The sequence below is a fragment of the Myotis lucifugus genome, unplaced genomic scaffold (genome assembly GCF_000147115.1).
Source record: "Myotis lucifugus unplaced genomic scaffold, Myoluc2.0 scaffold_183, whole genome shotgun sequence".
NCBI classification, from domain to species: domain Eukaryota; kingdom Metazoa; phylum Chordata; class Mammalia; order Chiroptera; family Vespertilionidae; genus Myotis; species Myotis lucifugus.
In genome coordinates this window covers 1,349,921-1,377,428 of record NW_005871231.1, presented here as the reverse complement: position 1 = coordinate 1,377,428, position 27,508 = coordinate 1,349,921, and the positions used below count along the sequence as shown (strand labels likewise).

The following is a 27,508-nucleotide window of genomic DNA, read 5'->3' as shown; positions in this document are numbered from 1 at the left end:
CTGTCTTTGACCTGGGACATCAATGTTCTCCTGCCTTTGGACTTGGCCCTGGACTAGAACTTACACCATTTTCTTTCCTGGATCTCAGACCTTCTGACTTATACTGAAACTATATCATTGGCTCTCCTGGGTCTGGGCTTCTCAGCCTCCATGACCATGTGAATAAATTTCTTATGATAAATCTCTGGAGAACACTGACTAATACAGATTTGGGTACTGAGAGCTGTTCAAGGAGCAGAATGTGAAGGATGAGTTTTCTGAATTGGTTCTGGGGTTTCTGAACTTGGCTCTTTGATTAGATTAAAGATGCTAATGACTATTTGCAGTAGTAAGGAGCACCGAGAGTCCCTGGCAAGATCTGCGATAGAGATACGCAAAATATCTTATAAGAAGCAGGGATGTGGGTAACTGACTGTGTATGTGATATTTTCTTTTTTTTTTAATATATTTTATTGATTTTTTACAGAGAGGAAGGGAGAGGGATAGAGAGTTAGAAACATCGATGAGAGAGAAACATCGATCAGCTGCCTCCTGCACACTCTCCACTGGGGATGTGCCTGCAACCAAGGTACATGCCCTTGACTGGAATCGAACCTGGGACCCTTGAGTCCACAGGCCGACGCTTTATCCACTGAGCCAAACCAGTTAGGGCAATATTTTCAAACATTTTCAGAAAATTAATGAATAAAGTGGAGTTGGCTGGTTGCCCCTAATATTGCTGGACAAAGTGATGAAAGAAAAGGATGAGGCCAGGGATTCGGATTCCCAGCTCTAGTGCTGCATGAGTAAACCAAGAGCTTCTGTGTGTGAGCTGAGGTTTGTGAAAATTAAATGCAGAATCTCATTCTGCAATAGACTGAATTAAAAAGAAAGTTGATTTATCAGCCTCACTGGGTGTCTACTTTTTTATTTTAATATATTTTTATTGATTTCAGAGAGGGAGAGAGAGAGAGAAAAACATCAATCATGAGAGAATCACTGATCGGCTGCCTCCTGCATGCCCTAGACTGTGGATCAAGCGTGCAACCTGGGCATGTGCCCTGACAAGGAATCGAACTGTGACCTCCTGATTCATAGGTCACCGCTCAACCTCTGAGTCACACTGACTGGGCTACTTTTATTTTATTTTTTAAAAATATGTTTTTATTGCTTTTTAGAGAGAGGAAGGGAGAGGAATAGATAGAAACATTGATTAGCTGCCTCCTGCATGCCCCCTAATGGGGATCAAGTCTGCAACTCGAGCATGTGCCCTGACTGGGAATAGAACCTGGGGCCTCTTGGTTCATGGTTGGATGATCAACCACTGAGTCACACTGGCCATGGCAGAGTGTCTACTTTTAAATTGAGGACATGGAAAAGACTGAGATACTGAAAGCTATGATGAGGATGTGTGGGAAGAGACTGATGAAGCTGGGGACAGTAAGCTTTTAATTTCTAATGAGGTGTTTTTTTGTTTGTTTGTTTTTGTTTTTTTGCCAGTGGAAGTGCCCTTCCTATTTCCTATGGGAGAGGCCTCTCCATCCTCACCTGAGGGGATCAACCCTGCATTGCTTGAGGAAAACTTAATGCCTCCCCTGGGCTGTTCTCCTTAGCATCCACCCCACTCCCCCCCTTTTGCTTTTAGACCTAAAGATGAGGTGCAAAGTATTACCCATAAGGAGGTATGATGCACTCATAAACAATGACTTGAGTTTTCTTATTTATGCAGACCTAAATACGGGAAACGTGTATGGGAATGGATATTAAGGGATGGGATAATGATGGAAAGAATATACAGTTGGATTAGGCTGAACTTATTGGTATGGGCTTACTGAGCAGAGATTCTGTATTTAATGTGTAGCTCGGGGAGTTAAAAAAGGGCTCCAACAGTTTGGTTGGTTGGTTGGTTGGTTGGTTGAAACATAGACTTGAAAAAGGTGGCCCACAGTGGGCAAGTTAGAAATGCTGAACTTACTGGTTTTAATGTAGGTGGAAGGATTCAGAGGCTTAAGGAGGTTGGAAATGTTACTAGGAGGATCCAGAATACATAGCGTTGACCAGTACTTTGAGAAATAAATTTGTGAGGGGAGCCCTGGCATCATCAAAGAGCTCTGTGATTGCTCTCCGGTGTAGGCCAGAACTTATAATAGGGACTGCAGTCACTGAACTGAGACATGTAAATGCAATGGGAGTAACTGCATCCTAGGACATTGGGGGTCTAGTGGTGGCACTTAACTACCAAAGGCGAGGTAGATGTGGTTTCCATAATGGACAGCAGAGTCAACCCAGCAATCAGATTACTCTTACTTGGGCAGACCAATGGCATTGGGTAGTCGATCATGTTGCTTCTAGAAATGAAAGAGATAGGAAGCCTACTAAATTCTTATTTGATCTATAGAAGCAGAAAAGTTCTAGGTTAAGTGAAAAAAGTTGAACATGAATCACAAAAACAGAAAGTCAAAACCTTGAACTAGTTTAGTATAGACCCAGGACCCCTCAAATGAAGGGGAGACTGGGTCCCCTTGAGGAAGGATCCCAGGATACTGCCAACATTTATACTGTTACTCTTTCTCTAAGTCTTCCCCAAAGGCTGTGACCTTTGACCAGAGTAACTGTACCTCAGGGAAAAGGAAATAATCACAACTTCCAGGAGCTACTGGACACTGGCTTTGAACGAAGTCTAATTCCAAGAGACCCAAACGTCACTGGGTCCACCAGCCAGAGGAGGGCTTGTGGAGGTCAGGTGGTCAATGGAGTTTTAGCTCAGGGCCATCTCACAGTGGGGCCTCTGGTTCCCTCCCCAGTTCTGAGTGCACCATCGGGATAGATGTACTCAGCAGCTGACAGAATTGGAACCCCACACTGGCTTCCTGACCTATGGAATGAAGGCTGCTATGGTGGGAAGTGGAAGGTATTAAAACTGCCTCTACCCAGGAAGATAGTAAACCTAAAGCAATACTGAATTCCCATAGGGACTGCACAGGTTAGTGCCACTACCAAGGATCAGAAAGATGCAGGGTGGTAATTTCCACCAGACCCCCTTTCAACTCACCTGCTTGGCCTGTGCAGAGGACAGATGGATCTTGGAGAATGACAGCGGATTATCGTAAACTTAACCAGGTGGTGACGGCAATTGAAGTGCCAGATGTGGTTTCATTTCTTGAGCAAATTAACACATTCCCTGATGTCTGATACGCAGTTATTAACTGGGAAATGCTTTCTTCTCAATAGCTGTTCATAAAGACCACCAGAAGCAGTTTGAATTTCGGCTATCAGGGCCAGCCACACAACTTCATTATCCTACCACGGGGATATATTATCTCTCCAGCTCTGTGCCAGCATTTAGTTCACAGGGCTCTTGATTGCCATTCCCTTCCACAAGGTACAGCAGTGGCTTATTGCATTGATTATGCTGTAGTGATTGGACTCAGGGAGTCAGAAATAGCGATTATTCTAGACTTATTGTTAAGACATTTGCATGTTAGAGAGTAGGAAGTGAATCTGACAAAAATTCTGGGGCTTTCTATCTTAGCAGAATTTCTAGAGATCTGGTGGTATGAGGCATGTCAAGATATCCCTTCTAAGGTAAAAGATAAGTTCTTGCATCTGACCCACCATCTGACAACTGGAAAAGAGACACAAATTCAAGTCTCTTTGAATTTCAGAGGCACCATATGCCTCATTTGGGTATGTTACTTGGTCCATTTACCAAGTGACCTGAAAAGCTGCTGGTTTTGAGTAGGGCCCAGAATAGAGAAGGCTCTGCACAGGTCCAGGGTTCTTGGCCCATATAATTCAGAAGTTCCATCAATGGCAGATAGAGATGCTGTCTGGAGCCTTTGGCATCCCTTATTGGGGAATCACAGCACAGGCCCTTATGATTTTGGAGCAAAACCCTGCCATTCTCCACAGATAACTACTCTCTTTTTGAGAAATAGCTATTGGCTTGCAACTGAGCCTTAGTAAAGACTGGATGCTTAACCATGAACCACCAAATTACTATTCAACCTGAGCTGCCAATCATGATTTGGGTGCTATCTGACTCACTAAGCCATAAATCTGTGTGTGCCCAGCCAACACTCCATCATCAAATGAAAGTGGTACAGACATGAGTAGACCTGAGCAGGCCCTGAAAGCAGTGGCCCAGATGCTGCTGGTGCCCACTCCTGCTACCCTGCTTCCTTCCTGCCTGCCTGCACATATGGCCTCACGGGGATTCCCTCCCATCAGCTGACAGGAAGAGATTTGGTTTACAGGTGGTTGTATGTGAGATGCAGGCACCTGAACATGGACAACTACAGCACTACAGCCACGGTCTGGGACATTCCTGAGCGTGGTGAAGGGAAGTTCTCCCTGTGGGCAAAACTTTGAGTAGTTCACCTTGCTTGGAAGGAGAAATGGCCAGATGCGTGGCCATGTACGAAGGCATGGGTATGGCCAATGGTTTGGCTTGATGGTCAGAGACTTGGAAGGAACATGATTAAATAATTGGTGACAAGGAGAAGACATATATGGAGACACCTCTGTGAATAAGCAAATAATGTAAAGATATTTGTGTCCCATAGGAATGGTCACCTAAAAGTGACCTCAGCAGAGGAGGATTTTAATGCCTGTTTCCCAGTGGTGTCAGAATGATGGACTGAAACTAAGTCTGTAGACTCTCCTTCCCAGCTGCTTGGCACAGAATTAGTATGAACCAATGTTAACTTCCGTTTTTCCATAGACATTTTCCTCTGTCCACTTCTACCACCTTCCTTTCTTCTGTGTGTAATACCATAATGTGGCAAGCATTTGTGAAATCTGCCAGTTAATTAGTTGCATGCTGTGTTGCTGGGTGGCTTAATCCCCTTTCCTAGTACTCCTGGGACTATATGAAATACAAGACAAGCATTCTTACCATAAATTTATATCGAGGCATTTAATGAACAGAAACTGCCACATTCCATCTGTATCAAAATTAAGTATGTACCTTGTGTATCGACACAGAATGCCTGGGAGGCCTCGTTCTAGAAAACCTGTTCGCTCTACCTGCCCACAGTTCTTGGAAGTTGGCTTTTCCTAATGTTGGCTTTGTGACTTCCCTGCTATCAGAGAATGTCACTGAATGAAGGGACCTTGGCTACCCCAGAGCCCACACTTATAGTGGATTAGGCTCATGGTTCAGACTGACTGCCTGAGTCCAAATGCCAGCTCCAGTACCAGCAAGGACAAGTTCCTATAACTGTGCCTCAGCGTTCTCTCTGTAAAATGGATCTATTAGCCAGGGTAATGAATGCCAGTTGCTGAAACAGAGCACTCTCAGTGACACACTTCACTGTCTGATGAAGGAGAGTGTGGAAGATTGTGAATGCTGGGGGTGGAGGAGCCATACCTGAAGGCAGGTGCATCCTTTTTACCTACATACCATAAGCCAGAATCCAGGTCCTTTTCTAAATGAAGGGGAGCGGTGGTGGGAAACCTGACCTTTCTGAGTGTTGAAGGGTCATGCCTTGGTGGGGCGAACTCCTGACATTGTCACTGCTACAGCGAGGATAACAGTCCTCTCTCTCCCAAGGATGCTGTGATGATGGCATGAGTCAACTCACATTGAGTGTTCAGAGCATTGCCTTCCACATGTAAGCCACATGTGTCACCTCTTATTCTCCGCTTCCTCTCACCAGTGGCACTGCCAGCAGGCTGACCTTCCTTCTGTGCTCTAGTTTCAGGGAACCCCGGGGAGGTAGGAACCACCATCTCCAGGCTATTGCCAGATGCTCAGCTGGAAACATGGCTAAAATTTGCCCAGGTTGCCCACTTTTGGTAATTCGTGCCTCTTGCCATTGACTTTGGCTGCTCAGTTGGCTTTAGGTGACTGGTATTTCCCGTCAACTTCTTGCTGATTTCATGGGTGTGGAGAGTAGAAAGGGAGACTTGATTAGCTTTTGGGGAAGAGTAGTCACCAACTTAAACCTTTCCTATCCCTTTTCTTTGTCTAAGGGTTATTTCCCATCTTTATTGGGTTCTCCTCCACTTAACTGCATGCCAACTTCACTCATTCATTCGTTAATTTAAAAAATACTTATTAAATGTCAGTTATATAGATGGCATTGCTGGGGAATATATCAGTAAACCAAAAAATTCATAAATCCTGCATTTTAATGTCAGAAATAAGGTGGGAACCAACAATAAACATAATAATGCTATATCAGTTCTGAGTGACATGGAACAAAAATAAGCATTGTGGACAAGATATTGTTATGAACTAAATGTTTGTGTGCCCCCCATTCATATATTGAAATCTAACCCTCCATGTGACAGTAGAGGAGGTAGGGCCTTTTAAAGATAATTAGGCCATGAGGGTGGAGCCCTCATAAATGGGATTCATGCCCATAAAAGAAGAGACCAAAGAGCAAGCCACGTGAGGGTAAAAAGAAAAGTTAGCAGAGGGCATGTACTGACTAGACCCTAACTGAACTGCACCTTGAATTTGGACTCATTCTCCAGAACTGTGAGAAATAAGTGTTGTGTAAACTCCCCTAGTAAATGGTGATTTATTGAAGCAGTGCCAGCTGACTAAGGCGAGATACCTTGTTGGATGCACCAGAGATGGGGAAAGTGATATTTTTAAAAATTGATTAGCTATTTTTAGGGAAGATTTAAGTTTACAGATAAACTGAGCAGAAAGCACAGGGAGTTCCCATGTACCATTTCTTTCCCCGTACAGTCTTCCCTATTATTAACTTCTTACATCATTGTGTACATGTGTTCCAACCGATGCACTGATACTGATAGAGAATTGTTACCAGAGCCCATGATTCAAGTTAGGGTTCACTGTGCTACAGTTCTACGGGTGACCTGCAGTTTAAAAGGGGTGGTGTCACAGCATGCCTTGCACCCGCCAGTCATCCTCTCAGCCCTCCTTTTTATTCCACCTTGACTGAGCTATGGCTCATCTACCTGCTGGGCACCACTTGACCATTCTGATGAAGGCTCGTGCAAACCTGGATGTGCAAGGGTGTGAAGCATGTCACAGGAAAACCTTTGACCAGCGGAGGGTGGGAGCTGGTGGACGGGAACCTGAAACAGTTGAAGAGAAGGCAAAATGGATCTAAGGTTCTCAGTGAGCATCTGGTGATAGAGGCCCAGAGTGGGAAGAGATTGCTCAGGACATAGCTCCTTGGGGGACGTTCTGGGCTCCTAGTACGGTGAGTGCGTGGGTAGGAGGAGAAATACAGAGGAGTTGAATGCACAGATCCTTCGGCCCAGGCCTCTCACCTTAGTTTACATCACTGTTATTTTTTCCCTTGTTATTATTAAGCAATGTATTCAAACTTTTATAAAAGAAAAATAAATACCTGCTTTTTAAAGAGCAGTTTCCAGTGACTCATTCAGGAGGAAATCTCCTATGAACGAGGATATTGGAAGACTGAGTAATGTGAACTGTGTTTGTTTTTCTGGCCTGGACTTACATCCTATGAAGGTTTCTCATCGATAGCTCAGGAGGTTGAAATAAAGTTTTCATCCCCTCTCCGTGCCCCGGCAAAGGCTGCCGAGACCGGCTCTCCATCCTGCTGGGAGGCCTCAGCACGGCTGGACGGTGACCCAGACTGACCACATCTCGGGGTTGTTTAAAGCAGTTCAGTTTCCATATTCATTTAGTCACTGGGCTTTTTATGTGTGATTTTTGGTGACCATGAAATTGAGAGATGAAGAGGGCTGGATGCCTCCAGGAGCAGTGTGGCCAAAGCTCTGTGTGCGTTCCCCTCGCTTTGCCAGCGCACTTATTCCCGACGGCGGCTCTCCTGTTCCTGTCCTCAGTCCTCCCCGTGGCACCAAGAGTCCAAGAGTCACAGATTTTGGGGATTAGGCAGAATGACTGTCCCCTCGTGTGACCAGGAATGTTAATTTTTTGCCTTTTGTTTATTGTTCTCTTATTCTGAAATACAGAAACGAGGTAGAAAATGTTAATAGCATGAACTTCAGAAATAATTTTTAAAATTGTTATAACACCAGCTATTTGGAAGGCTTGCCAGGTCCTCTTGTAAACACTTTACATAGAATATGTCATATTATGATCATCGCTATTTCACTGACAAATCAGGGACTGGGAGTTGAATTCCATCAGTCTGGCTTCAGAATCTGTGCTCTAAAATGCTACATAAAAAACAAGGAAGAACCTGGCCGGTGTGGCACAGTGGTTGAGCATCGACCAATCTATGAACCAAGAGGTCACCAGTTCGATTCCTGGTTGGGGCACATGCAGGGTTTTGGGCTTGAATCCCCAGTGGAGGGTGTGCAGGAAGCAGCCAATTGGTGTTTCTCTCTCATTGGTGCTTCTATCTCTCTCCCTCTCTCTAAAATCAATAAAATATATATATTTTTTTAAATGAGAAGGGAAAGGAATCATCACAGCCAACCTCAATTACTCATTTACTCATGGGGCACAGAGAGGGGAACTGACTCTCCTAAAATCACATAATATGTTAGTGGCCGCTCGGTTCCAGTCTGAAGTTCTTTCCCTCCCTGTGGATGCATCTCCATCCCTGAGGTTTAGGGAGGAAGCATGAGGAGTTGGGGCCTGAAGCAGATATTGAATGACCTTTTATTCGGGATGGAGTAACCTGCCTAGAAAGGCATGAGGGAGGTCGTGCAGCGAGTGGGGAGCATGTGGGTGGGGATGGAGGATGCTGAATTTAGAAATCATGCTGCATTAGGCTCTGGCCAACCTCCAACGATTTTTATTCATTATTATTATTTTTATGGGAAAAGGAACCTGCAACAATTTAGGCTCAGCTATTTGCCTGCAGGCATTGGTTGTCAAGTTTGGATCCAATGCCAGTTCAGCACAGTGGGTGTTCATGGGTGGTGGTGGTGGTGGTGATGGTGTGTGTGTGTGTGTGTGTGTGTGTCTGTGGGCTCAGCTGTTTGCATGTGCCCTTCTCTGTGTGTGTCCATGGTGTTGGCATAAGAGGCAGTCCATCCTATGACTTGCTCGCTACTTCTTACCTCCAACACACCTCCCTAATGTGTCAAGAATTATAAATTAATCACCTGGCTGGTTTGCACTGAACGTACTAGTGTTTATGAAAGGGAATTCATTGGATATGCCTGTTAATGGAACACGTGTAATAATACTAAAGCCTGTGATTAAAAAGAAATTTAAGGCCCATGAGTTTTTAATAGAAAAACATGTCATTTGAGTGTTTATTTGCTCGTGTAAAATGGCTGAGATTTTTTAAGGGGAGGGATGCCGATTTTAATTTTAGAAGGACTTACCACACTGCAAGTCAGCAGGGCTTTGGCAAGATCCCTTTGAGATTGTGTTTAAGCAGGGGACTCCCTTGATAGAGCAGAAACTATTTGTAGCCTTGTGCTTTGTTTGAAAATATATTGCAGAGTGGTTCTATCCATGGGTTTCATTCATTCATTCAACAGAAATATGTCTCATGCCTGTCATGTATCAGGCCCTGGGCTAGGCTGCGATTCAGAGATGCAAACACTTGGTTCTTGACCTTCAATGGCCATAGGGTGATGGAGGGCAGACATGTGAAGAAAAAAATCCCAATACTTGTCTTGATGGAGGTGAACAATGAGCATATTTCAGGAATCAGAGGCTGCTCAGACAGAGAAGGTGGGATTTACCGGTAAGATGTATCCAGTTCATCAAGATAGGAGAGGCTGTTCCAAGGCTAGCATTGCAAATTCACGGGGTCTTGGGAGCAAGTTGTGTCGGGAAACATCTAAGTTGTTTCTGCTTTTAGAGTGTAAGTGCCAGTTATCTAAAAATAATTGCTGCTTAAATTCTCTCATTCATCTATTTATTTCTTTAGTTGCATGCAGATGCTATTCTGTTCATATGTTGTTGACATATACATACACATATATGTATACAGCTGTATACACATATACATGTATGTGTAATATTCCTTGGTGGAGTGTGGTATGTTGATTTTCTTAAGTTTTAGTGGATTTAATCATCCACATTATTTTACAGTGAGGTGTAGAAAGTTCTGCATGTAAAATGAAGCTAGTTGATTTTGGCTTTTCAGAAGTTTGCCTGTGGGTTTTTTAGAAATCTTCTTATTTTCCAGGGAAAGTTTGCATAATTTATCCACAAATCCTATTTATGTTTCGAAATGGCAAGGAGAACAAACTGCTTTGGGTTTCAGGGAACTGGAAGACTGCAAAATCCCTACCTGTGTTCAGGACATCTGAGTAGAGTTTAGGCGTTTGGGATGCCTTTAAGAGAAAAGCTGTTTTTGTTTCACATTTTACTTTCACCTTGCTGATAGATTTTTAAAAAATCAAAATAAGAAAGACCCTGTGTATGTAGGCTTTCTAAAACTCAGAAAATATGCATCCATTGATTGCTCATTCACTACATATTGGTCAAGCATTCATAATGAAATTTAAAGGGGATGAGAGATGTAACCAATCCAACCTCTGCTCTGAAGAAGCTCTCAGTCTGTTGAGGGTGAGGACAAATAAAGGGTTGGAGGAAATGGTAGAGGTTGTTATGAAACCATTCTTGACAAAGAAGAGGCAAAGACAAGGTTGTTATGAAACAGTTCTTGACAAAGAAGAGGTATAAGTCTTGAAGAGCTAGAGCAGATGAATAATTGTGGACTAGGACAGGGAGGTGATGCTGAGCCATCATCTGATTTTTGAATGATCAGTAAGATGCCAGAAATTAGATTGTAAATATATGCTTTGAGGCTACACAACTCTGCTGCTTCCCAGACATAGAAATGATAGATAAAGCATAATAAGGGGGGAAATCCTCCACAGTTCAAAAAAAGGGTACACATCTCTGTGGTTCATAAAATAAAAAGATTAAGGGGTGCTGAGAGCTATGAGGGAGTCCTGGTGGTATCTAGATTCCCCCGGAGGCTTGGAGCTTAAATCCTGTGAGGTAACTGGGACTTAGCTGCCTAATAGTGCAATGATCACTCATCAGTGCTAGGGTGCTGTTCTGTTCTCTCTCCTGTTGTGAAAAGTGGCTGTCTTTTTTAGTTTGTATGAAGTGTGTACATTCCAATTATGGGTTAAGAGAATCTCTTGGCTCAGTAACTATATCTGTGAATGCTTCTAAGGCAAGAGCTCCTAGCTTCCATTATAAGGCCGAGTTCTGGCCAGGAGCTCTAGGGGCTCAGGTGAAGGCAGAAAAAACTAGACACAGAGGAGTAAATGAAGGCAGACATTTTGACTCCCACCCTCAGAGAGAAAACCCAAAGTTGTAAAACATATAAAAATATTAAAAGACAGTTAATAAAGTCTATGATTGGATGTGTCATGTCACATGAAAGAAAATTAATAAAACAGTCTGAAAAGACTTGCAAAAATATTTGAGGGATGAGAGCAGGGACACATAAAGGAAAATATCATGAATAAAAAACAGGCTATTAGTGAACCAAGAACATATGTACATTAAAAATATTTTAGCCCTGGCCAGTGTGGTTCAGTTGGCTGAGCATTGTCCCATGCACCGAAAGGTTACAAGTTCAATTCCTGTGCAGGGCACAAACCCAGGTTGTGGGTTTAATTCCCAGTTGGGGTGTATATGGGAGACAGCTGATCAATGTTTCTCTCTTACATTGAAGTTTCTCTCTCTCTCTCTCCCTCTCCCTTCATCTCTCTATAAAATCAATAAAAATGCACATAAAATATTTTAAAAATAAGTTGGAAAATAAAAATATAATCATAGATCTAAAACATTCAATAGTTGGACTAAACTCTAGACAGGACAAGGCTGAAAGACAATAAATTGGAAGATAGTAATAAGTAATTTGTCTAAAATATAGAAGGAGCTATAAAGAAATAAAAATTATGAGAAGTGTGGAGAAGAGATTTTTGAAGATTTAATGGCTATGAATCACCCAGAGTGAAAGAAAAGACAGGAGAAATAAGTAGGATGAATAAAAAGAAATTTAAACCTAGACTATGATACTAAAATTCCAGAACATTAAGTTTAAAAAGACTAATCTTAAAGGTAACAGAGAGAAGAGGTAAATTAATGAAATAATGACAAATGCACTGATAGTAATTTCTCCTTATTAGAATAGTAGCCATAGGCAATGGAACAATATCTTCAAGTGATGAGAGAAAATAACTGCCACTTTATAATTTTATACCCAAGTAAACTATCATTTAAAAAATGAGGCTTAAAGAAAAAAAATTCAGACAATGATTAAGAGAATTTACCATTCATAGCTCGTGTTAAAAGAGCCAATGAAGGATGCACTTAGCAAATGAAGAAAGCTAAGGAATAGATACAACTAAAAATAGTGAACACAGAAATTAACAAAGTATCTTAGTGCATAAAAGTGAAAATAACTTAAAAATAAAAATATGGATTTAAATGTCTAGATAATACAAAAAGGAAGATTGGTACTAGGCATTAAAAGGACAGATATAAACATGATGAAGTCCTTGACTTATTTATGGGAGGACAAAAATAGTAAATAATTTTAAACTTGTTTGAAAATTATGAAATGTTAATGTTAAGTACTGAAATAGAAAGACAATTTATATATTGAAAACCAGGAGTGAAAAAAATGTAGATATCACAGAGAATGCAAAAATTGAGAATAAAAAAGAAGTATAGAATAGAATGATGTGATGATTAATTTTATGTGTTAACTTGACTGAGGTAAGGTATGCCCAGTTTGCTGGCAAAACATTATCTCTGAGTGTGTTTGTGAGGGTGTTTCCAGAAGCAATTAACATTTGAATTGGTAAACTGAGTAAAACAGAAGGCTGTGCCCAGTGTGGTGGGCAATACCAAACCACTGAGAGCTGGAATGGAACAAAAAGGTGGAGGAAGGGCCAAGTCTCTCTCTGCTTAGGTTGAGACGTTCATTATCTCCTCTCCTGGGACAGGGGTTCTCTTGGTTCTTGGCCTTCAGACCCAGATCAGGATTTTTATCATCAGCTCCCCAGGTCTCAGGCCTTCAACTCGGACTGAATTTCACCACCAACTTCCCTGGTTCTCCAGTTTGCTGATGGCAGATCTTGGGACTCTGTCATCATGTAAGCCAATTCCTGTAATAAGTCTCCTCTTGTATATATCTTTATTTATATACTAGAGGCTGGTGAACAAAATTCATGCACAGGCAGGGTCCCAATCTGTGGGCTGGCCTGGGGCCTGTGGGGTGGGGGTAGCTCCTGCATTGAGCATCTGCCTCCTGGTGGTCAGTGTGCATCTGCCTCCTGGTGGTCAGTGTGCATCATAGTGACCGGTAGTTCTACCGGTCGTTCCGCCATTTGGTCGATTTGCATATTAGCCTTTTATTATATAGGATTTCCTACTGGTTCTGTTTCTCTGGAGGATCCTAATACAAATGATAAATGGAAAACATAAAAATATACATATATAGGACTTGTTGTGTTGAATAGCATTAAAAACCTGAAAGATAAATTTAATTTTTATTTAGCTTATTTAATTTTTTGTTGTTAATCCTCATCAGAAGATATTTTTCCATTGACTTTTAGAGAGGGTGAAAAGGAGGAAGAGAGACACAGAGAGAGAAACATTGATGTGCGAGAGTCAAACCAAACATTGATTGGTTGCCCCCCCACAACCCTTATGTGCCCTGACCAAGGCTGAGGATGGAGCCTGCAACTGAGGTATGTGCCCTTGACTGGAACGGAACCTGGGACTCTTTAGTCTGTAGGCTGATGCTCTCTCCAAACGAGTAGGGCTGAATGATTAATTTTAAATATATAAAAGTCAGTTGCAGGATGAAATATACAGTGTGATGATATTCTTTAAAATTTTACAAACTGTGGAAAACAATGCTACTTTAAAATGGATAAATGCATATCTTATTTGTATAAAATCTTTTAAAGGATAAGAAGGGCAAAAATCAACATCAGGATAGTGGTTAGAAGATAAGAGGCTGAGGAAAAAACATAGAGTTTCAATTCTATCTGTAATGCTTTCCTTTACAATAGCAAATGAAGCATATTTTAAGATGTGTTTGAGATGGGTGATGGCACATTATTTTCTATTTGTTTCAAAATTTCGCACAGATTTTGATGTGCGGACCATGTGGGAAGTCTCTCTCTCTTTCTCTCTTCCTCTCTCTCTCTCTCTTTCATTCTTTTCTGGCAGTGATTTTAAGCCATGGTGGGATTTCCATAGACTCCTTCATCTATGCCACTCTGCCTCTTCTACTTGTCTGGAAGGTCTCAGTCATCTAAAAGAAAAATATCAAAATTGTTCTGTTAATGATGGAATCACCCAACTTCTTAAGGCCTTCCTTTCTATGAAATGTAAAGGAGACCTTCAGTACTGAATATTGTCCTCAATGTTCATCATAAACTGCATGAAGGCTGATCCCACCAGGTTTGTGCAATCCTGCCTTTCAGTGCCGGCACCTTGGCATATCTCTCTATATAAAAGCCTAAGTAACAATCACAACCAAATGGATGACCGAACAGGCTGCATGGGGTGACTGGCTGGCAGGGGGGTTAGTGAGGGATGACCAAATGACCGAGCAGCAGGCTGCATGGGGCAACCAGGCCCTCAGGAAGGGCAGGTGGGGGTGAACAGGCCAGCACGGCCATCCCCCAGTGCGAATTTCTGACAGAGGCAAAACTGAGCACCATAGATACAGATAGAAAGACCATGCTTCATTGAGGACAACAGAAATTCACTGACGTGGCACGGTGTCTCTGACAAGTTCTTAAGCCTCTTCCTTGACCTCCTCCTCCTTGAACTCGCCCTGCTCATCAGCCATGGCGTCCTGGTACTGCTGTTACTCGGACACCAGGTCGTTCATGTTGCTCTCGGCCTCGGTGAACTCCATCTCATCCATGTCCTCGCCCGTGTACCAGTTCAGGAAGGCCTTGTGCCAGAACATGGCCGTGAACTGCTCCAAGATGCGCTTGAACAGCTCCTGGATGGCCGTGCTGTTGCCGATGAATAATTTTCAATTATTTACTATTTTTGTCCTCCCATAAATAAGTTAAGGAGAGTATTCTGCTCCAGATACAGTTAATCATGACAACTTTTCTTTGTTAATCCTCACCCAAGGATATTTTCCCATTGATTTTTTTAGAGGGAGTCAAAGGGAAGGTGGGGAGAGAGAGAATCAAGAGAGAGAGAAAAATTGATGTCAGATTGGTTGCCTCCTACACACACCCTGACTGGGTCCAAGCATCAAACCTGCAACCCAGGTATGTACCCATGACTGGGAATCAAACCCATGACCCTTTGGTGCATAGGCTGATGCTCTAACCACTTAGCACACTGGCCAGGGAGAATCATGGCAATTTTTTAATGAGGGCTGCAATAGTACATCATATTGTAAGTAATTGTCTCACATAGAACAAGACAGACTTTCAATACATACTTGCTGAATTGACATATATCCAGGTGCAGGTTGTGTTCTGTGCATCTCCTGAGGCACTCAGCATCCTCCGGATGGTGCCTCCCCTCCCTGGGGCTTGGCTGCAGGGCTGCAGGGCCTCAGCACAGGTAGATCCTCAGCCACTTCTGGGGGAATCTAGAATTAGTTGCTTAAAATGTTGCTTAATCTAGGAGAGGTTAAGATAATGTGAAACGTGGGGAGATGAATTGATAGGTAACCTCACCTTACCTACCCAGGTCTGTGACCACTGAGTGGCCTCGGCCTGCACAAGCCCTCCTGCAGGGAGGACTCTGGGGCTCTTTCAGCCCCCCTGTTCCCATCTGTTGATGATTACTGTCTGGTCTCCAATGAGAATGTGTGATATTTCATATTTCCTCACCACTTGAACAAACATGGGGCAATAACAGAAAGGTACTTGGCCACAGGCGTAGAAAGATGTATTTGCATGAAAGAGTCAGTGTACACCTTGGGCCGGGCAAACAACTGCCTTCTCTTTGCACAGTTATGAGAAGTGCCCATGTTTCAGGACTGGGAGAATAGGTACATTGACTTAGGTTATATTTTTGGAAGAAAACTCTTAAAAATCCAAAATATCAAGAAGATTGGAAAACAAAACATAACCACCTCTTTTTACAACTGATGTGATTTTCTCTTAATGAGCGACCGAGAAGTTTTCCCAGGTAATTTTCAGCACTTTTTTAGGGAAAGTTGATGCCCTTGCCAAGTACTAAGAAAGAATAAAAGTATTTTGTATATTTGCAAAAGAGTTCTCCTAATTGAAAGCCCCCACCCCTGTTTTTCAGTCCTGTTGGGGGCAGGGAGAAGAGGTTTCTAGTTTCATGTGCAGGTGGGGAAGTTGAACTTCCTGTTTTAAGAATCACAGGAGGATTCAACAGGGACACACTTTCTGCTCTGCTTTTTTCATACAATAAACTCTGGGTTACTGATGTGATCTGAAATAGGCATTTTTGATTTATTAAGCGTTTGGATTGGAAGCAGAGAAAAGCCCGGCTGCCAATGGCAAACAGATCCACACGGTCATTGCCATCTCCAGGGACCTGGCAGCTGGGGTGGTGGAATGAGGCAGGGGTGGGCTCTGCTTTGAGAACTGGAAGAGAAAATGAATCATTCCCTGGTCTTGTTCTCATCATCATTCATTTCCATTTGAGAACAGTCAATATTTATCATAAATGCATTCTTTATCCTTGACATCTGTTATGAAAATGTGCAGACATATTGAAAAGTTGAAAGAATTTCACAGTGAATACCAATGTACCTACCACCTAGACTCGGTCATTAATGACTTGCTCTGCTTACTTTGTCATCTCTCATTTGTCTATCTCTCTTTCTATCCATCAATCAATCCATATTATTATTTCCGATGCATTTAAAAATATTTTGCAGGTAGTCATAAATGCTTTCACTGTTCATTGTTATCCAAGATAAAAACTTCAATTATCTTGGATGCCTATTCCTTTACCCCAAAGGTCTGTCCAGTGTCTGTAGTAGGCTTTGTGCTGGGTACTGGATAGTCTGTGCACAAAAATGAAATTCACTGGCCACTGGGAGGCAGGAGTCAAATGACAATAAAGACAAACAAGTTCCTAATTATACACAGGGCTTATAGCCATAAAAGAAAAAACAAGTAGACTAAAATGCCATCTCTAAGACAGACTCCTAGCCTTTAATCCATCCGCCACTAAACTAACATCCTAGAACACACCTGCGGGATAAATCACAAGCCCCTAGCTTGACACTGCAGTACTTTTAGGACATGGCTAACCAAAATTTATTTCTACTGGAGGTCTATCCATTGGCTTCCTATTATGTGCTGGGTGCATTGGCATTAAGTACTGTGGCTATTAGAATAAACCCCTTATAGTCTCTAGCTTTGAAAAGTTTATGGTCAATTGAGGAAAGAGATAATTTCAATATGATGCTTAAAATGCTGTGTGAGTTCAGAGGAAGGATGACCTAGTACAACCTTGGGTCCAGGCTAAGGACATCTTCCTAGAGAAAAATGGATGCTGTTAATCCTGAAGAATGAAGATGTGTCCAGGTAAAGAAGGATGGGAAAGTATCCCAGCAAAGAAAAGAAAAAAAAATTAGGCAAAAATCCCTGTGGGAAGGAGAAGCAACAAACCACTCAGTATTTACCAGAGCATAAATCATGAAGTCCAGTGGGTAGTGATGAGGCTTGGCTGCTGGCCCACACAGGGCCTGAGTAATCGGCAAAGAGAGTGAGCATCTTTTCTGTAGGGAAGGAGGAGCTTTGAGGAGTTAGAAAGACAATGCAAAGGGCAGGTAGAGGGCACTAGAATGAGCAATACTGGAAGCAGAACAAGAAGTTAGGAGTGTGCTGCAGTAATCCATGTAAGACAAGCAGATGTCACTGGTAGCAAAGATGAAGAAATAGGGACAGATTGAGAGAAGGCATGAAAGGCAAAGTCAGGGGCATTTAAAGAATGGAGTGAATGCCCTAACTGGTTTGGCTCAGTGGATAGAGCATCAGCCTGCGGACTCAAGAGTCCCAGGTTTGATTCTGGTCAAGGGCATGTACCTTGGTTGTGGGCACATCCCCAGTAGGGAGTGTGCAGGAGGCAGCTGATCGATGTTTCTCACTCATTGATGTTTCTCTCTATCCCTCTCCCTTCCTCTCTGTAGAAAAATCAATAAAATATATTTTAAAAAAAGAATGGAGTGAATGAGCACAGAGGGAGATGAAGGGGATGATCAAGAATGAATCCTGATCTTCTGACTGGATGGGTGAGTGAGTGGTGCATCCAATCACTACTGAAGACTAAGAACATTATGAAAAATGGGACAATAATGAATTTAATATTGGAGGTTAAGTTTGAAGTGCTTGGGAAAATCCAAGTGAAGATGTCCACAGCCTGGTAGACATGCAAATTTGAAGCTCAAGAGAGAACTTTGGACATCTAGGTAGATGCTGGTTAAAAACATAAAAGTAGATGTGGTCCCTTAGGTTTATCCCATGTGAGGGGTGAGGGAGCCAGGGCATTTTTATACCATCTGTCATTAGTCATTGATGGAAAGCTTCAGGGAGGTGGAGTGTGTTAGAGATAAACAAGAAAATAAGTTCAAATTCCTTGACTCTCTGAGTTGACTTGGCTAGAACCCAAATATCCTGCTTTCTATTTCAGTTTTATCTTTCTTGTACATTCATTCCTCCTCCATTCTCAATGGTATGCTCTCCATTCATTTGTCCCTCCATTCATTTATTCATAAGCTCAATAAACATTGATTAGGTTCCTCCCACGTGCTAGCAAGGGCTAACTACTGTCTCTCCGAAGGTTCTGGGGGCAGAACCTTCCACATATGAACAACCTCAACATCACTCACTTCCAACTGTTTTCACTTCCTGAAAGGGGAGTTGTGTTTCTATTTGGAGGAAGACCTGAAGGATAGGAAAGTCAGAGTGACATCTCCCGGGGGGCCCCTGGGAACTTGAATGACTCGGTGTTGAAGCGATGTGGAAAATGATCACTCTCTGAGAGACCCTGCACTACTTTGGCTTATGAAAAACTATAAAGAACTCCCTGTCTGCATTTACAAAAGGAAAATTCATGTTTCCTATGGCCTTTAACTCCTAATCTTTACTGGTTTCAAGAGGGTACTCCAGGCAGTAGAGTGCTTAATAAATATTATATTGTTTGCTAATGGCAATGCTATTTGGGGGTGATATTTCCTTCTGAATGTGCTAGCCTGGTTTAACAAATCTGCTGTGTGTAGTTTCACCTTTCATTGTGTTGGTAGAGTTGTCTCAAGGGCACCTTCAGCAGGGGCCAAGGAACAGCTCAGAAATGCAGAAGTGAATGAGTCTGCCGGATGCAGTAATAGTTTTGTCTGCACTGACTTCCCCTTTGTGTAGGAATGTAACCCATACCAAAGGGCTCTGTTGTGCTAAATAAATGTGTACATTCTTGCTGAAGATATGAGATGCTTAAAGGGCTGGCAGGAACATTTATCTACATACTTGTCTTGTTTGTATACCCTTTTGTATATACTGATGGTCAGTTCCGACCTACCTTCACCCTCCTCCAAATCCAGCATTTTAGATTTTAGTTGGATAATTGACAGATGTTATAGGTATCTTTCTTTCTAACCCTCCCTTACCCCTGAAGGCATTGAATGCCATTTCTGGGTAATTGTTACATGTGAGGTAGAAAGACATGGAGTTCATGACCATCGTCTACTTGGACTCAAACCAACTGAACATTGAATCTTGTTTCTGCCAGTAGCTGATCTTTCTTTATTAGCTTCCAAACATATCCAAAAAAGCAATTCATTTTAAATAAAAACAGAAAAACAAACTATCTTCATCTCCTATCTTCCTACTACTATCTTATTTTGTTTACTTCATTATAGTTAAATTTATTAGAGTTATCTACAACTCTACATATTCTGTAGCCTCTGCAGCTGGGCTCCAGCCACTACTATTTCATGGAAAATATTCTTCTTAAGGTGAAAATATTTCCTGTATATCAGTTTTTAACCATTATATTGCATTTGCAGAGGTAGCCTTGTGTTGATAGCATTTTCCATTCTTTATTGGTTTGTATTTGCTAGTGTACTCAAGAGAAAACTTATATTTTTTTGCTGGACATTTTGTATATAATTTGGATAAACTCTCTTATCTTAGACGAGCTACTGGTTATTGTTTTGTAATATGAATCCATGGAGGTATCAGAATCTTGGTCAATGGGGAAATAAATAAGACTGCTTTCACACTCAATTGTGCTTTTTCTTAAAAAAAAATACTCAAGGAGCTAAGCACAGAAATCACACCCCCATTACAAACAATATAGTTAAGTAGGACAACAAGTTTAAAACAAAATATACAAGAAAACACACTTTTGTGAAATTATGATTTTATTGACCCTTTACCATTCTCCATCATTGTTTAGTCTAGCTCAGGTTTTCAGTTTGACTTAATTATTAACTACGGATGTTTCCTTAAACATTGCAAACTTTATACTTCCTGGTGAAAGTTCTGCTTGGATGTATAAACGTGTGCCCCTTGATAGGCAAGGTGTTTTTTGAATGTTTAAGAAACGCTCATGAGAAGAAGTGGAGGTGAACTCATGGTTGATTCTCTGGCCAACCTGAAGTCTGTTGACTTTAACGCTCCTAGGATCTACCAAGCCTAAGAGCTGTAACTGCTTTGTTACAGCATTAGGAGCAGAGTTCTTATTTTCCCCTGACTCCTGAGTTAGTTGTTTTTTGGCTTTAGATTTAATTTTGACTAAAGTTATATGAACAATGTAATTTGAAGATACACATAGTCTAATAGGACAAAAATAGTGATGTTTCCGGACCACCCATCTTCTGGACCTCACTCCCACAGTTTTGTTTATCCTTTGGACATTTGCCTCCATATTCCTAGATAACATGCTTACCCCACTGTTCCTGGATGTGTCAGTTTTAGGCCTTACTGATTGACTGATTTCCTGCGATGGAAGACAAAGATGTAGCTGTCTTCCCTGCCTCCCCTTTGCCAACATTTACACATTTTATCATCTCTCTCCTAAGATTATCCATTATATTATGTTGAAGCCTATGAAATTGTCATTATTCTTGGGCAAAAGTGTTTGAATATTGGCAATAATTTTAGTTAAAAACAAAATGCAGTGTTTATAATAATAGCTGAGCAATGTGGCACATTATAAATACTTTCACTCTATTGTAGAATGTTTAATTTTGTTTGTTAATATACTTTATTGCTAACTCTTCCACAAGTTCTCTCCCAATTTGCTGAATCAGATAAGTGTAGCATTTGATTTTTATCACCTGGGAGACATCTCTGTTTGGAGCCTTTTGGCTTAATCTAGTGGACTAGCTACTTTCTGGAATTGCCATGAGGATACTCCTAAACCATCATTCTAGAGATGCCCTTGTCTCTTGTGTGGGAGTCTCTGTTTCTAATATCTATGACTTCCACATTTTTTATTCACTCCCCTTAGTGGAGGGCCTGCTTTGCTAGTTTTCTGAGAGAGGGAGAAAAAGAGTTAACTTAAAAAAAAATCTGACATGTCCTTATTCTCTACTTACACTGAACTGATATTTCACTGCCTAAGTTGATGTATTAGTCAGAGTTCTCCAGGGAAAGATAAATGATAAGATGTATAGATAGGTAGAGACCCGAGAGCCCAGGAGATGTCAATAATTAGAATGTAGACTTTTACACAGTCTTCTTGTTTTCTGTGCACCCAACTTGAACTTGATGTAGTGTCCCCTAATCCACTGACATACTTTCTGTTTTACCTCCCCTAGAGAATACACCTGTATTTACTGCCAGAGTTGGAGTGGAGGAGAGGATATGGAGACCCAATAGCTTTTTAAAGAGACTTTCAATCTACCTATCCATTTTCATTTCCGGGTTTATGCCCATCTCCATAAGGTGCTGAGGGTGCTAATTCCTGAACTTTATAGAGGTACCTTGGTTCAAGTTGGCTACTCCTCACCAATGTGGTGTCTTCTAGGTCAGTTTTTAGCCATTCTTCTCTGTTCCTTAACTCCCCAAATTTCTGTGGCTACTATTTCCTTTCCAGTTCTCTTTGTCCTTGTGATTTATACCTTAAAACATTCATTTACTGTTATTTCAGTGAGGTGTTCAGGGAAGGTGATATTAAATGTGTGTTCAGTCCCCAATCTTCACTTGAAAGCTAGATCTTGCTTCTTTTACTGTCTGGTCAAAGGTAGGGAGAAGTGAGGGGAAATTCCATAACATTGTTATGTCCCTAAAATTCAGTCATTGTCTTTCTCCTCATCAAAATGGGTAATTTTTGCTTTTAATCATCTGATTTAAGTTGCTTCATCCTTTGAACTGCACATTTATGAAAAAATATTTCAAGTTTACTTACTAAATTATGAACTATACAATATATCTAGAACTTTTATAAGTAATCTTGAAATATTTCATAAACATTCATCATGTACAAAATCTTGTTATCTAGCTATATTCTCAAGCATTTTATGATCTGATGTGAAAAATTGGTCTGTAAAGTAAAAGGAGGTAATAAATCAAGATAATAATACAGCAGTTTTATTAACTTCTACATGACTGCATTCCACATACCCAGACGCAAACTGATCATCATCATGTGACTGTGTGATGACCTCCTCATTTCTGAGTGACTCGGATCCGTGAAGAAAGCACTTTATGATGATGAAGTGCCTTACTTAGCACATGTTTCTGATTTCCACCTCTTTGGAGGGTTTAGCATGAAAGCTCTCAGAAGTAAGATAAGTGTGGCCCAACTGGGAAATGATGGGGCTTGTAGTGACTGTTTGTTATTATGACCAAGTTCATCTACATGTAACAGATTACTTCAAGTTCCTAAACCTGGTGATTTTATGGAGATAGACCCACCTGCTTTAGTTAGGTAACAGAGTACCTGGCTCCAGGACGACATCGTGCCGTTTCACAATCCTCAGGATGGCTTGTTATTGTTCCCGATGGCAGAATCAGCTCCCTGTTCTCATTCCAACCAACAGGAAAAAGGAAGGGCAAAGAAGGGGCTGTCCCTTCACCTTGGGGACACTTTCAGGAAGCAACACACATCTTCTGGTCAAAACCTGGTCAAATGGCCACACTTAACTGTGGGAGTCATGGAAAATGCATCTATTGCAGGCAGTCTGTAACTTTGATTATCAGGATTTCCATGTCTAAGGAAGGAAGAAAGAAGTCAGCTCAAGGATTCTGAAAAGAATGGTTCAGTTTGTTTGCATCAAGTACACTGGTGTCAGGGTTCAGTGTAATATCATTTAAGTGTCTTTGACAGGAAATTGGATGAGGAATCTCTATTAAAAATAGATCAAGGAGTTGTGCTATTTGTGACTGAATTTTTAAAAAAAAATTAAATTTTTTTTTTGTTTTCTATTTTTATTGATTTCAGAGAGGAAGGGAGAGGGAGAGATAGAGATAAAAACATCAATGATAAGGATCATTGATCAGCTGTCTCCTACATGCAACCTTACTGGGGATCGAGCCTGCAACCTGGGCATGTGATCTCCTGGTTCATAAGTTGATGCTCAGACACTGAGCCACACCAGCCAGTCTAAACATTTTTTAATAAAAACATATTTAGGGTGGTAAAAGACACTTGGTTTTTCTGGAATCCCTAAAGCATCTTTAAGGAGGTCAGACTCTGAGACTTTGGTTGGTTGGAAAGAGCCTGCTTTTGGAAGCAGATGCATCTGTGTTTGAATCCACGTAGTTAGTTACTCACTGTGTGACTCTGGCAAGTCACACAACCTCTCTGTGCTTCAATATTTTAAACAAAACAAAGCACTTCTTCTTCAGGGGTCCCTCTGGACTCTGAGATGCCCAGATTTAGGAGGGATCATGGCCAGCGCTCCCAGTGGAGTGAATCTAGGAGCTGATGTAGCCCCGACACATTTCCTGGCTGTCTATCAACAGAATTAACTTATCATCGAAGGTTCCTTGATGAGGCACCTCTCACACCAGGAGTGGCCCGGGAAGGTTGTGGAATGTGCCTTCATGTCAGACCCCCCTCCTACCAAGCCTGCCTTAGGAATGGCTTAATTCTTTGACTCTGCTGTAGGAGGGAAGGAAAAGACAGAGGAGCCCAAGCAGGTGCCAGCAGCAGGGGGTACAGCCTCCCAGCCGGCTCCAGATCACGTTTCAAGCACAGGGATTCGCCCAGCACACCCTCCCAGGCAGCCTCTAATGAGTGGCCCCCTCATTCTGTCAGTGTGGAAACATAGGAGACTTTAATTAAGATGGAGGGGCTGCCCATAGGGAAGGGGTTGGAGGCTGTTCAGCTCCTGAGCTCAGCAAGCATGACTCATCCCCCAAGCTGGGGGCCGGGCTCTGAGACCATCAGGTTCCCTCACACAGATGCTCCCCTTTCCCCCATTTCTAATTGAGGGAAGATACGCTTTATTTGAAGTGAGAATCCCCCTGTGTTCATGAATGTCCTCCACTCCTGCAAATGAGCGCAGAGGGAGTCATAATTCAGGGAGTGCAGACAGAAGGCGGTCCAGTGATCTCATGGAGGAGTCGCTGGGCAAAGCAGGGCAGGGAATTGGAGAGCGTGGCTGCTCAGGCCCATCCTGAACTACAGAGCTTTCTTCTCCCTGCTCTGGGCAAGAAGGGGCAAAGCCCTCTCTGCCTCTGGGGGCAGTGGGGCAGGCGGAGGCTCTGGAGATGGGAAGGGGATGCGGCCCGTGGAAATCCCTGATCAATCAGTCTGTCAGCAGAACCTGTGGGATGTTTGTGGAACATCTGATACACGATTGCAGGAACCCAGTATACATTAGTTTCAAATGTTCTCTAAAGCATTCCCAGAAAAAGGGAACCTGGCCCCTTTGAGCACAAAAGCGAGTTTCTGGCTTTGCTGCGAATGTGAAACTGGCTGGAGACCTGCTCATGTGCAGGTGGTAAGTGGTGTTTCCTTCTTTCTTTCCCAAGTAGCATTTTCCTTTATTCATTCACGTATTTATACTATGAATAATGACTGGGTTGGGGGTCTCACCAAAAGGCCCCACCCAATCCTGGGGAATTGCTTCTCCCCATCCCCCTGCTTCAGTCTTTGTTCATCTTTGTACCTGCGCGACAAGGTCAAGACTGGCAGGTGGGCCTTTCACACCTGCACACCATAGCTGCCCATCCTCTCATCCTGAAGTAACCATGTTCTTCCCAACCAAGGCGAATTTGTTCAGTCAGGGGTGGCAGTGGTCTTTGCAGGGCCCAGAGCTAAATGAAAACACTGGGTGGAGAAGTCAGTGTCCCCCTCCCATGGCCCACTGCCTCCACCCTTGAGGGGCAGTGACCCCCACGTGCTGTAACCTCCCCAATGGAGCTCGCTCAGTGCCAGGGTTGGGGGTGGGCGAGAGGACTTCATTGCATTGTCTGTAGAGCAACCCCAGGTGCTGCCAGCCCCAGTCATAGCTGGTCACTGCCTGGTCCTGAGGTGCTGGGGGCGGGGCAGATCCCTACTGGAACAAGAGGGTGATGGCAGGCACACAGGGCTGTACCCTCCCAACACAACTCTGCCATGTGCAGAGAGTGGAAATGATTCTGGGATGGGTGGAGGGACCCCGGGAGCCAACCTGGACCTCAGTGGGCAGCTAAAGATCCACCCGGGGAGGGGACAGCTTGTTTGCCAGGGCTCTGTACCCTCAGCACACACTCCACTGGCAAACAGAAAATCAAAGGTACATGTATTAAGGATTTTGAGACGGCAACCACAGAGGTTTAGACAGGGGTCCTCAAACTACAGCCCGTGGGCCACATGCAAATACAAATATTATATTTGTTCCCGTTTTGTTTTTTTTACTTCAAAATAAGATATGTGCAGTGTGCATAGGAATTTGTTCATAGTTTTTTTTTAAACTATAGTCCGGCCCTCCAACGGTCTGAGGGACAGTGAACTGGCCCCCTGTTTAAAAAGTTTGAGAACCCCTGGTTTAGACGAAGTGCAGGGCCCTTCTGAGCTACCCAGGCCACGTGCTCACAACTTGGTCCTGAACCCACTTCTCTGCTGGGATGGAAACTGTCCCCTCCCCTATTCTCTGAGAGACACTGGGTCAACAATGCCATCTCCCCCACATCCCTCTCCATGCCTGTCCTCTGCTTCTTCACCCCTGGACTATACATTCAAATTCCACCTGTTATTTGGATGCTGCAGCACATTTTTCTGTAGACACCCCCATTTCTCCCTCTTCACAGGTGGACTTTGTGGAAGAGGAGCCAACATTTATTGTGTCTTCACCGCTTCATGTCTCATTCAGCCTTAGTCACTCCCAATGAGACAAACACCTTTCTCTCCACAAAAACTTCCCCTGCAAAGGCCATCGCCGAATGCCTGGTCACTCCACCCAGAGGGCAGGTTTTCATTTTCTCTGATATTTGACAATGTTGGGAATTCCTCTTCTTGGTATCTGTGGCCAACTCTCTTCTGGCTCCTTCTCAGTCAACTCCCAGGTCTGGAGGCCAGAAGTCTGGAATCAAGGTGTGGGCAGGTCTGCCCCTCTGACGCCAAGGTCCCACTTTGCCTCTTGCAGCTCCTGGTGGCCCCAAGCATTCACGGGCTTGTGGCTACATCACTCTGTTCTTTGCCTCGGTCTTCACATGCCGTCTTCTTTCTGAGTGTCCCTGTTTCTTCACATGACATTCTTTTTATAAGCAGACCAGTCACATTGGGTAAGACACCCTCACCCCCACCCTGCCTTCTCTAGTGAGACCTCTTAACTAATTACATCTGTAATGGCCCCATTTCCAAAAAAAATCACATTCTGAGATAGTGGCAGTCAGGATGTCAACATATCTTTTTTTGGAACACACAATTCAAGCCATAACATATTGTAAAAGTAAAGTAATGTGGATAAAAATGCATTTCATTTAATTTCTCCAGATTCAGTTTATTCATCTATGTAATGAAGAGAATAACACTTGCTCTGCCTACCTATGCATTAAAGATCAAATCTAATAGTGAATATGGAAGCCTTTAGGAACTCAAGCACACTTTGCAAGTATTCGCCCTTTTTGGTGATTGCCAGGTAGTGCGTTCCCAGACACGATGCTTTCCACTCGTGGTGTGGAAAGTCCTGATGAAACTTGTCGCGCACACTGGGGCTCTGTTTCTTCCCAAAGGTCCTGGCAGCCCCATGTTTGTTAACTCTGACTACATTTTCCCAGCAAGCAGGTGCTTCTGGGCTGTGAAATGAGGCGAGATTTCATGCCAGATGGAAGGGCACATTGGAGGAATGGGGGAAGAGGAGCAGAGGGACTAGGGCTTTAGGTTTAGGGAGCACTGGAGCCAGAGTCCATCACAAATCACAGTGCCTTTCCCACTTACCCCCTGTTTCCACAGCTAGAGCTACCTGACCAGCTGTGCTGGTTCTGGTTCTTGGAAGCATCAAGTCTTGGACAGTTGAATTTGAGGTGCTTTAGGAGGCACTTCAAGACGGCTTCCTAACCTTGCCAGGAATAAGCCTTGCCTCATGGTTATTGTGATAGGAATACTTTCTCGGTTCTCAGTAACTGGTCTCTTGCCTCCAGAACCCTTTCACTCTACTCCTTTCCAGGCTTACCTTCCCCATTGGCCCTCTGCGGGCCTGGATTTTACCATCACTCACACTTGAAAGAAACGTCTGACTGCTGTTACACAGCAAGCCAGAGGAAGACA

At 42.8% G+C, this 27,508-nt stretch overlaps 1 pseudogene; it reads right to left on the bottom strand.

Annotated features, from left to right (window-relative positions):
* Positions 1–14,538: 14,538 nt before the first annotated feature.
* Positions 14,539–27,508, bottom strand: part of LOC102421101 — a 67,513-nt pseudogene continuing 54,543 nt past the window's right edge.